The sequence below is a fragment of the Salvelinus namaycush genome, chromosome 19 (genome assembly GCF_016432855.1).
Source record: "Salvelinus namaycush isolate Seneca chromosome 19, SaNama_1.0, whole genome shotgun sequence".
Taxonomy (NCBI): Eukaryota; Metazoa; Chordata; class Actinopteri; order Salmoniformes; family Salmonidae; genus Salvelinus; species Salvelinus namaycush.
Window position 1 is genome coordinate 40926152 of NC_052325.1, and position 11763 is coordinate 40937914.

The 11763-nt window shown below is 40.7% G+C and overlaps 1 pseudogene; it reads left to right on the plus strand.

Annotated features, from left to right (window-relative positions):
- Positions 1-6984: 6984 nt before the first annotated feature.
- LOC120064025 lies at positions 6985-10783 on the plus strand (annotated as a pseudogene).
- Positions 10784-11763: the final 980 nt, after the last annotated feature.

Genomic DNA, 11763 nt, shown 5'->3' on the forward strand with positions numbered 1-11763 from the left:
ATAGCTTCTGGTTGGGGTATGTACGTACAGTCACTGTGGGGATGCCGTCCTCGATGCACTTATTGATAAAGCCAGTGACTGATGTGGTGTACTCCTCAATGCCATTGGAAGAATCACGGAACATATTCCAGTCTGTGATAGCAAAGCAGTCCTGTAGTTTAGCATCTGCTTCATCTGACCGCTTATTTATAGACCGAGTCACTGGTGCTTCCTGCTTTAATTTTTGCTTGTAAGCAGGAATCAGGAGGATAGAGTTGTGGTCGGATTTACCAAATGGAGGGCCAGGGAGAGCTTTGTACGCGTCTCTGTGTGTGGAGTACAGGTGATCTAGAATTTTTTCCCCTCTGGTTGTACATTTAACATCTTGATAGAAATTTGGTAGAACTGATTTAAGTTTCCCTGCATTAAAGGCCACTAGGAGCGCCGCCTCTGGGTGAGTGGTTTCCTGTTTGCTTATTTCCTTATACAGCTGACTGAGTGCGGTCTTAGTGCCAGCATCTGTCTGTGGTGGTAAATAAACAGACACGAAAAGTATATCTGAAAAATCTCTAGGCAAGTAGTGTGGCCTGCAATTTATCACAATATACTCTACTTCAGGCGAGCAAAATCTAGAGACTTCCTTAGATTTCGTGCACCAGCTGTTGTTTACAAATATGCACAGACCGCCCCCCCCTCGTCTTACCGGAGTGTGCTGATCTATCTTGCCGGTGCAGCGTATATCCCGTTAGCTGAATATCCATGTTGTCATTCAGCCACAAATTCCGTGAAACATAGGATATTACAGTTTTCGATGTCCCGTTGGTAGGATATTTGTGATCGTACTTCGTCTAATTTATTGTCCAATGATTGCACGTTGGAGAGTAGTATTGACGGTAACGGCAGCTTTCCCACTCGCCTTCTCCGGGTCCTGACGAGCCATCCGGCTCTTTGTCCTCTGTACCTGCGTCACTTCCTCTGTGCGGTGTTCGGAGAATGTCCTCCTTGTTGTAGAAAACATCTTAGTCTAATCCGAGGTGAGTGGTCGCTGTCCTGATATCCAGAAGCTCTATTTTGCTGTAAGATACGGTTGCAGAAACATTATGTACAAAATAAGAAAAAAACACATAATAGCACAATTGGTTGGGCGCCCGTAAAACTGCTGCCATTTCTTCCAGCGCCATTTCTAGTAAGACTGGCGCCATTTTTAGTACTTCCAGACACAAACGAGAGAACACCTTACTCTAATAATTTTTTTCGCCCTTGCAGAGCTGGTTAGGCTGTTTTCATGTTATCTAGGGCGTTGGTGACTGTCACTGTGCTGCTGGCAACAATTTAATTATGTTTTTTTACGACGTTCACTGACACCGGTCATATTCAACGGGTGTTGTGTGCTCGTAAATTCATCAGCGCTCTGGCACAGTCAGATGAGAGTGCTCTGAAATCATAGTAGATAGCCAGAGTGAATTTAAGAAGGCACCCCTATGGTGCGTTCATAATTTAATTCTTGCCATCTACTCTGATTTCAGAGCACTCTCCTCAGAGTTCGCCAGAGCGCAGAATAACTGATGAGTTTACGAACGCTCAACACCCGTTGAATATGGCCTGTGTCAGTAAACGTCTACAAAAGAAAGTAATTAAATTGTTGCCAGCAGCACAGTGATAGTCACCAAGGCTCTGGATAACATAAAAACAGCCTAACCAACTCTGCTAGGGTGAGTGAAATGGTCAGAGTGAGGTGGTCTCTCATTTGTGTCTGGAAGTAGCTAGCAAGCTAGCCAACGTTAGCCAGTTAGCTTGGGTGCTTGACTGCCGTTGTGAGTTCAGAACGCTCTGATCAACCCTACTCCTCGCCCAGAGTATCCAGTGTGGCTCAGAACGTTCGGAGATCGAAACGATCGAATTTACCAATGGACAATCTGACAATGCTCTGAAGTTACAAACGCTCAAAGCGCACTCTGAGCGCACTCTGGCACTCCAGATTGAATTTACAAACACACCCTTAATATATGGTTCTAGTGTAGCCTATTTAGTGATTTAATATGATATGGATGTTTACCCTTGTCACGCCCTGACCATAGAGAGCTTTTTATTCTCTATGTTGGTTAGGTCGGGGTGTGACTAGGGTGGGTTATCTAGGTGTTTTATATATCTATGTTGGCCTGGTATGGTTCCCAATCAGAGGCAGCTGTTTATCGTTGTCTCTGATTGGGGATCATATTTAGGCAGCCATTTCCCCATTGTGCTTTGTGGGATCTTGACTATGTATAGTTGCCTGTGAGCACTATTGTAGCGTAACGTTTTGCGATTTATTGTTTTTTCTTTGAGTTTCTCTTCAAAATAAAGAGGATGGAAACATACCACGCTGCATCTTGGTCCACTCCTTATAACGATTGTGACAACCCTGTTGATGATAACTGATGCTTCTCTAACCCTTTAGGCAGTCCTTGAGGATGAAAGGATGATTTTAGAATTAATCCTCTGCACACAAAAACACTGGTGAGAACAGAGAGCACCATTGCTTTTAATGCAAATTACCATGGATCTATTCAAATATTAAATGCAATGTGATATTAAGTTCACATGTTCTGTTTAGGTTCATTTCCACACATTTATAATGGGATATAAAGTACTTTTTTTTTATTGACATTTTTCCATTTTAACCCTAGGGACCACAGTGGGGGTGACAAGACTTAAACTCCACAGCTCATGTCGTGTTTATGGGAATGCAACAGAATACATTCCTGGCCTCACACAGTAAGTCTTGGCTACAGCTGCTTAGTAAATCATGATTCTATCTTCGACTGCATTTTGTTGTACAACATACGTTGTAGTGAAAATTCTAGTTAAGGCAAACTTTTTCTATGGGAAATTGCATGTAATATGCCCAATTCTGTGATACAAAGTCAAAGGAAGTTGGAACGTGTCATTGATATTGATCCAGAGGGCAAACATGCATTTCACTTGCTAAACAGAATGTCAACAGCAGTTTCCATTCCACTGTCTTTTAATTGGTCTTCTATAGATATGGAGTATAATATCTTCTCCGATGACAAAATCTGTAAAAGGTCCAATTACTCACTGTGATATCACAGTTTCTCAGTATCATTGGCTTGTATTTACCATGTGAATCAGTAAATATGAATCCATTTATTCAGATTTAGGCCACATGAACTACTGTATATCAGTGGTGTAAAAACACTTGAAACTTCAGCTTAAGTAGTTTTTTAGGGAATCTGTACTTTACTATTTATTTTTGACAACCTTTACTTTTATTTCACTACATTCCTAAAGAACATAATGTACTTTTGACTCCATATATATTCCCTGACACCCAAAAGTAATCGTTACATTTCGACAATTGTCTAATTCACACACTTACAGTGCATTTGGAAAGAATTCAACCCCTTTTTCCACATTTTGTTACATTACAGCCTTATTTTAAAATGTATTAAATACATTTTTTCCCCTCATCAATCTACACACCCATAACAACAAAAGGGAAATTGAGCTCAGGTGCATCCTGTTTCCAGTGATCTTCCTTGAGATGTTTCTACAACTTGATTGAGTCCACCTGTGGTAAATTCAATTGATTGGACATGATTTGGAAAGGTACACACCTGTCTATATAATGTCCCACAGTTGACTGTGCATGTTAGAGCAACAACTAAGCCATGAGGTCAAAGGAATTGGCTTCTGTAGAATTTAATTTAATTTTCCATAGGTGGACTCCAATGAAATTGTAGAAACATCTCAAGGATGATCAACGGAAACAGGATGCACCTGAGCTCAATTTCAAGAGCTCTTCCGTAGCCAACAGATGGCCTTTTCGCTTCGCGTCCCTAGGAAACTATGCAGTATTTTTTTATTTTATTATTTCTTACATTGTTACCCCAGGAAATCTTAAGTCTTATTACATGCTAATTAACTCACTCACCGAATCAGCGTATTCAACAATGTTTTTGTCCGACGCTATCGTGATCGAGGCAATTTTGAAGCGTGGAATCCGATTGGTATCCGAACCAGCGTTGAACAGACCTGAGCACGGGCGTTTCCTGTTTTAGTTTCTGTCTATAGGCTGGGAGCAACAAAAGGGTGTCGTGGTCAGATTTTCCAAAAGGAGGGCGGGGGAGGGCTTTGTATGCGACCCAGGCGTCATATTAATGTTTTAGACATGTTTCATGGGAATGTTGCAAAAACATCCTATTTCTTTGGGACCGTCTGGAAAGGACCTGATGACTGACACACAGGAATGTTCTTGCAACGTTCCCATGAAACGTGTCTAGAACATTATCTTATATTCTGAGAACATGGCAGTCATGTTCTGTGTATGTTTGGTGGGACGTTGATGGAAGAAAAAAAAATGGTATGTGGATGAAGGTCATGCTTAGGGAAATAAATGCATTTAGCTATTTTGTGAAATGTTGTTTTTAGAAAAGGGCTGTATTTTTGGGTACGGGGTACAAGCCCCCCCCCCCCCCCCCCTTGGGGTAGCCCCCACCCCTCATGGGGTAACTGGTCCCCGGTAGAAGATTACGGCATAGGGTTTCACACAAGTGTGTTAAAATCCTTTTAATCTGTTTTTATTTACAAATTCTTTAGTAAGTAATACTTAAAGCTACATCTAGTTGTTTATAACCGATGCAATAAACTAAACACATCCATCCTTTTAACATGCAACATAACAGGATTCTGTTGGCGAGGTACATTTACTGGTGTCTCTTATCCAACTACCATGGTTTCTTCAACTTTTCTCCCTCCTTCCACTCTTCTCAGGACCTCTGGACAGCCCGCTAGACAGCCCTTACTCTTGCTACCTCTGTCCTTCAACCTAACAGGGTACTTCAGGAATTTGTGTGCATGTTCGCCACCACAATTGCAGCATTCCACCTCAACTGGTATACGATACTCCTCCATCTACATACACTTGACACATGCCCAAATATTTTACATTTATCACACTACATCAGATGGGCATGAAGACTCATACAGGGTATCTTACATAACCCAAATATACGTGTGAATGGAGAGACTCTTCAAAGAACAATAGAATGGATGGCGTGGGCTTCCGGGTCAGTTGGCATGTATCAACCACTGTATCTACGTCTTCAGTTACATCCTTTGCACCCAATTCTAGTGCCACTCCAGAGATAACCCTATTGATAGGCACCCTGCTTCCCATATCCACACATGACACATTCCAATCTGATATTTTGCAGGTGCAAAGCACACTCCTTCTGCTCCTTGGACGCACAAAATAAAAATACGTCCACTTCTTCTTAACCTCTGACACAAGCGTATACAACCCATCTGCAATTTGTTTGCTGCTGTAATCCATTCCTTCTCACGCTCATCTCCGCCATCAGTATCAAACAAAACATCCGCTTCCGTCATCTGTGCTACCCTTTCCCCTCCTCCTAGTCATGCTGTGTTGTCCATGCCAACCACGAACCATAGCAAAGTCTGAATTCCCATTTATACACTTATATTAATTAAATATTGATTGCACATACAGTTTAGCGCTGTCAAGTGAGAGTCTACAAGCAAAGAAACGGAAAACTAGCTAACCCACCCAAGGGTCCGCCAATGTGGTGTTAGGTAATTAGCCCAGATCCATTTCGGTCACTATACCCCTATGCCTCCACTTCTACAGTGAAGTGATATCTACTGGTAGTGTATGAAATGTAAGTAATATTGTAGGCTATCAAACTATGAAACATTGTTGACACATTCTTACAGATTAAGGGGAAATGTAACTATTTTGTAGTGACTAATTCAAAGGTTTCTAGTTGAAAGCTGGGTTATTCAGATGGATAATATATTGGTATACCGGTATACACTACCGGTCAAAAGTTTTAGAACACCTACTCATTCAAGGGTTTTTCCTTATTTTTGATATTTTCTAGAATAATAGTGAAGACATCAAAACTATGAAATATCACATATGGAATCATGTAACCAAAAACGTGTTAAACAAATCAAAATATATTTTATATTTGAGATCCTTCAAATAGCCACCCTTTGCCTTGATGACAGCTTTGCACACTCTTGGCATTCTCTCAACCAGCTTCATGAGGTAGTCACCTGGAATGCATTTTAATTAACTGGTGTGCCTTGTTAAAAGTTAATTTGGTGGAATTTCTTTCCTTCTGAATGCGTTTGAGCCAATCAGTTGTGTTGCGACAAGGGGGGGGGGGTAGAGGTATACAGAAGATAGCCCTATTTGGTAAAAGACCAAGTCCATATTATGGCAAGAACATATCAAATTAGCAAAGAGAAACGACAGTCCATTACTTTAAGACATGAAGGTCAGTCAATACAGAAAATTTCAAGAACTTTGGATAAGTTCATTAGAGTTGCCAGCCTCAGAAATTGCAGGCCAAATAGATTCTTCACAGAGTTCAAATAACAGACACATCTCCACATCAACTGTTCAGAGGAGACTGTGTGAATCAGGCCTTCATGGTCAAATTGCTGCAAAGAAACCACTACTAAAGGACACCAATAAGAAGAGACTTGCTTGGGCCAAGAAACACGAGCAATGGACATTAGACCAGTGGAAATTTGTAATTTGGTCTGGAGTCCAAATTTGAGATTTTTGGTTCCAACCGCCGTGTTTTTGTGAGACGCGGTGTGGGTGAACGGATGATCTCCGCATGTGTATTTCTTGGCCCAAGCAAGTCTCTTCTTATTGGTGTCCTTTAGTAGTGGTTTCTTTGCAGCAATTTGATCACGAAGGCCTGATTCACATAGTCTCCTCTGAACAGTTGATGTTGAGATGTGTCTGTTACTTGAACTCTGTGATCTGCTGGGTATTGTGGAAAATATGTTATCAAACATGTCATGTCAACTATGCAAGAATCCCATAACCTATTTGATAAGAAGTTACTGCGACTTTGTATTTTAAACCCCAAATGCCCCACCTGTCATTTGTAATTATGTGATGTCATTGTCGTAGTGTTTTCCTCTTACCCCTCTGTCTTATAAAGGTGCCCATATCGTATCATAATGTCAAAGTCGGATTTCCCTCTAGCCTATGAAGATGCACTACATGGCCCCAGGCATGGGAACTACCCACAGCCCCGACCAGGATACGGGTTACCTGCACCCCAAACACCACCATCTGATGGACCATACCCAGCTCAGTCCTCAGCTCAATACCCAGGACAAGCAGGGTACCATCTGGGCTACCCTCCATCCTGGAGGCCCTATTCCATTCCTCTAGGAATGCCCACCTCCAACCCAGGTTCTGGAGCTATGTAGCACAAAGAAATACTGTTGATATGTGAAGTTTGCCTAAATAGTTTTACTTGGTCATTACTGACTTCATGTCTTAACTCACTTATTTCTAATGCAGTGGAATATGATGAATTTGCATATTCTACTGCATGGGAAAGCACTTCTATTCGAGATGCATTCATCTGAAAAGTATGAGACCTTATACCTTTTACACATTAAACTCATATCTACTTATACTTGCTGTGATCATTATCTTTATCAGGTATATATTCCGTCACTGTATCAATTGTGGCTGTGTTAACATTTGTGTAAGTGTCAACAATGTACTGTATTGTTTCTGTCTTACCATTTCATATTAATGTGAGCTGTTTTCTGTTTGTGTTTTCATACATTTTTTTGTATTTGTGTAATGGTAACATTTTAACATTTAATCTATTTTACAGTGAGGAAGTACGTGTTTTTGTAATTAAAAACCCAGTTGTGTATTGGACATCATTGTAAGTACTTCATATTTAATTTAGCCTTCATTAAGGCCTTACTACATTCATTACTCATTAATTATTACTGAATTATATAATATCGTAACACATTTTTACATGAGAAACTTTGAGGTTGAAATATTTTTTACCTATCATAGTAATAGCTTGTTTTTCTTACAGCACATTTTTTTTTGTCACCTACTGTATTGTTGTCTGCTGCAAAGGGCCAATATAATATTATCCATGCCCTTTTCATACTGTATATACACAACAGTACAGTGTTAAACATCGGAGATTGATATTTGATCTTAATAATCTGTGTTTAGGAGGCGCTTTCCTTTGAACTTCGTGCTGCTGGCCATTTTTGTCAGTATTGATTGCACAAAATAATCTCATGTTTTAACCGATGACAATACATAATGGAAATATATCTACAGTATAGATATTTTAAGACTTTATTGTTTTATATTTCATATTTTAGAAAGTGGCCATGTCCTACATGACAGGAACAATATCAAGGTTTGTAATAGCGTTTTAATATTTTTATATATTTTTTTTACATAATGCTACTAGAAATACTCATGTAAGGTGCAGTGTAATTTTTGTTTTGTCACTCAATCTACTTTGAATTTCTTGCAGTTACTATGACACAAAAGCAGTGTTTCTGACCGATGGAATAACAACAATTGTGCGTATAATTGTCAGTATCTTCTGCATTCAAACTAAGGTACATGTTGTAATAACCCTGCCTCTTTAGAACCGACAGCGTTGTTTGTGAGAGTGTCTTTGTTGTCAGTGTCAAATGCCTCCTTTGTCTAGGATTACAACGGGCGACTGTTTTTAAGACGTGTTGGGTAAGATCTTGCGCAATTCCTCCTTATGAAACCAATGATCTAAATAGCATAAATGTATGCTTATTGTACTGTTACACATTCCACGGTTTATTTTTTTTAGACCTTCTATATGAAGTTAGTTCATAGCCCATTCATGTGCCATCTTATGAAACATTCCAACAATTTGACCTTATTGTCGTATGACCAAGGATGTGAATAACATGTAGCTATGTCTATGCTCACGGCAGGTGGATTTTACATCTTGTGGGGGACTTTTCGGTATTCTTGCCATCGTAGTCTTAGTTACTGGGATAATCACCGCCATAGTACTATCCTTCACGTATGTAAGTGCCTCGGTGTGGTAAAATGTTGAACTACTGAAAAAAAAGCAGAAATAATAATATGCATGCATCTTTTTCACATCAAATGCACTTCAATAGTAAGGTGTATCTCTATTTGTAAGTACACTATATATACAAAAGTAGGTGGACACCCCTTAAAATTAGTGGATTCGGCTATTTCAGCCACACCCGCTGCTGACAGGTGTATTAAATCGAGCACACAGCCATGCAATCTCCGTAGACAACCATTGACAGTAGAATGGCCTTACCGAAGAGCTCAGTGATTTTCAATGTGGCACCGTCATAGGATGCCACCATTCCAACAAGTTCATCAAATTTCTGCCCTGCTAGAGCTGCCCCGGTCAACTGTAAGGGCTGTTAATGTGAAGTGGAAACGTCTAGGAGCAACAACGGCTCAGTCGGGAAGTGGTAGGCCACACAAGCTCACAGAAAAGGACTTCCAAGTGCTGAAGCGCGTAAACATCATCTGTCCTCGGTTGCAACACTCACTACCAAGTTCCAAACTGTTCTGGAAGCAACGTCAGCACAAGAACTGTTTGTCGGGAGCTCCATGAAATGGGTTTCCATGGCCGAGCAGCCGCACACAAGACTAAGATCACCATGTGCAATGCTAAGCATCGGATGGAGTGGTGTAAAGCTCACCACCATTGGACTATGGAACAGTGGAAACGCATTCCCTGGAGTGATGAATCACGCTTCACCATCTGGCAGTCCGACTAACGAATCTGGGTTTGGTGGATGCCAGGAGAACGCTACCTGCCCGAATGCATGGTGCCAACTGTAAAGTTTGGTGGAGAAGGAATAATGGTCTGGGACTGTTTTTCATGGTTCGGGCTAGGCCCCTTAGTTCCAGTGACGGGAGATCTTAATGCTACAGCATACAATGACATTCTAGACCATTCTGTGCTTCCAACTTTGTGGCAACAGTTTGGGGAAGGCCCTTTCCTGTTTTAGCATGACAATGCCCCCGTGTGCAAATTGAAGTCCATACAGAAATGGTTTGTTGAGATCGGTGTGGAAGAACTTGACTGGCCTGCACAGAGCCCTGACCCCAACCTCATCGAACATCTTTGGTATGAATTGGAACGCCAACTGCGAGCCAGGCCTATCACCCAACATCAGTTCCCAACCTCACTAATGCTCTTGTAGCTTAATGGAATAAAGTCCCTGCAGCAATGTCCCAACATCTAGTGGAAAGCCTTCCCAGAAGAGTGGAGGCTGTTAGGCAGCAAAAGGGGGACAAACTCCATATTAATGCCCATGATTTTGTAATGAGATGTTTTATTTTTATTTAACTAGGCAAGTCAGTTAAGAACAAATTCTTATTTACGATGCTGGGCCAATTGTGCGCCGCCCTATGGGACTCCCAATCACGGCTGGTTGTGATACAGCCTGGATTCAAACCAGGGTGTCTGTAGTGATGCCTCTAGCACTAAGATGCAGTGCCTTAGACCGCTGCACCACCGGGAGCCCGTGTTTGACAAGCAGGAATCCACATACTTCTGGTCATGTTGTGTATCTGATAAATGTAGGCCTATACATACAGTACAGAAGGTCCTGTGTTTTCTTCTACTCGCAGGTCCCACGGCTTCACATGCTATATGCTGTAATCGGAGCTGTCGTTTACACACTGGTTGAGTTCATTGAAAACCCTCAGTATTTCAGAGGGAATTGGAGAAATTGACATTTCTCTTGAACCAACCTGTATGGAATTAACCATTTTTATTTTGACATTTTAGCACCTAGCTACTCATCGGAAAACGTGAGCTTTCCATCACCCCAGAGGAGTGTTTTTGGAGCACTTTCACTTTATGTTGACATCGTCCAGATCTTCATTTTCCTCTTGCAACTAGTTGGCGCTTCCACAGAACAAAGGCAGGAGGATGACATTTGACCTGGTGTGGATCATCCTTCTATTGTATTTATTCACTCAATCTGTCGCTGCTCCTAAACAATTTTTTTTTTTTGTCTTCTGACACCATTAACATGGTAACCTTATGAGTGCTGCACACTTTCAATTAAGATGAAATGTATATTTATTATTCCCAGAATGGATGTTATGAATGCAACAGGCTTGTCTGAATGACATGACTTGACCTATGTATTTTTTTCAAAAACTTTGTCCTTACGTTGCCTTTTTGCCTGAAACAGTACACATTTAAAACATAATTAAATATTGTCAATACATTAAATGTTAAAATAGCTCAATCAACTGTGCGCTTGTATGCATCCATTGATACTATATTACAAATGACAGTGTATTCTAACATCGCTTCTCTTAGAAATTGTATGTGATACACTGTAGAAAGGGATGAAGTTTCCTTGAGATATACATTTCTGATGATCAGAACCCCTCCTTAATCGAGACAAGTATATATCAGAAGGATCCTGTAGTTCTGCAGTTCGGTCTGTGAAAAAGCAATTATTCCATGGGGACTTAATTACAACCCAATCACCAACCTAACTGATTTAGGATGGAATAGAGGGGGGGTGTAATGAAAAAAGCATGTTCTCATATACAGCTTATCAGTGTAGGGACTTTTCCAATTATGAGCCTACTGATGAGTTCTTCCCTTGAGTTGATTTCAGACACTATTCCTTTCAGGTGCCATTTCACCATGGTGCTTTTCCTGACAAAAAGCGCTTTATCATGTCCACCAATTATAAAAAGTATAATTAACCCTGAAATATGTTTCAAACATGACATCAGCCGTCCCCACAGGTAATCAAAAGACTTCTACATTGTTTCTCAAGTAACCAGGCTTGTAGTGATAAAAACGCCAGAATGAATCAGTGGAGAAAAGCAAGCTCCTTGGCACATTGTCTATAGCAAAGAATGTGTGGAATACGATAGGGGTTGTTTCTCCCATAAAA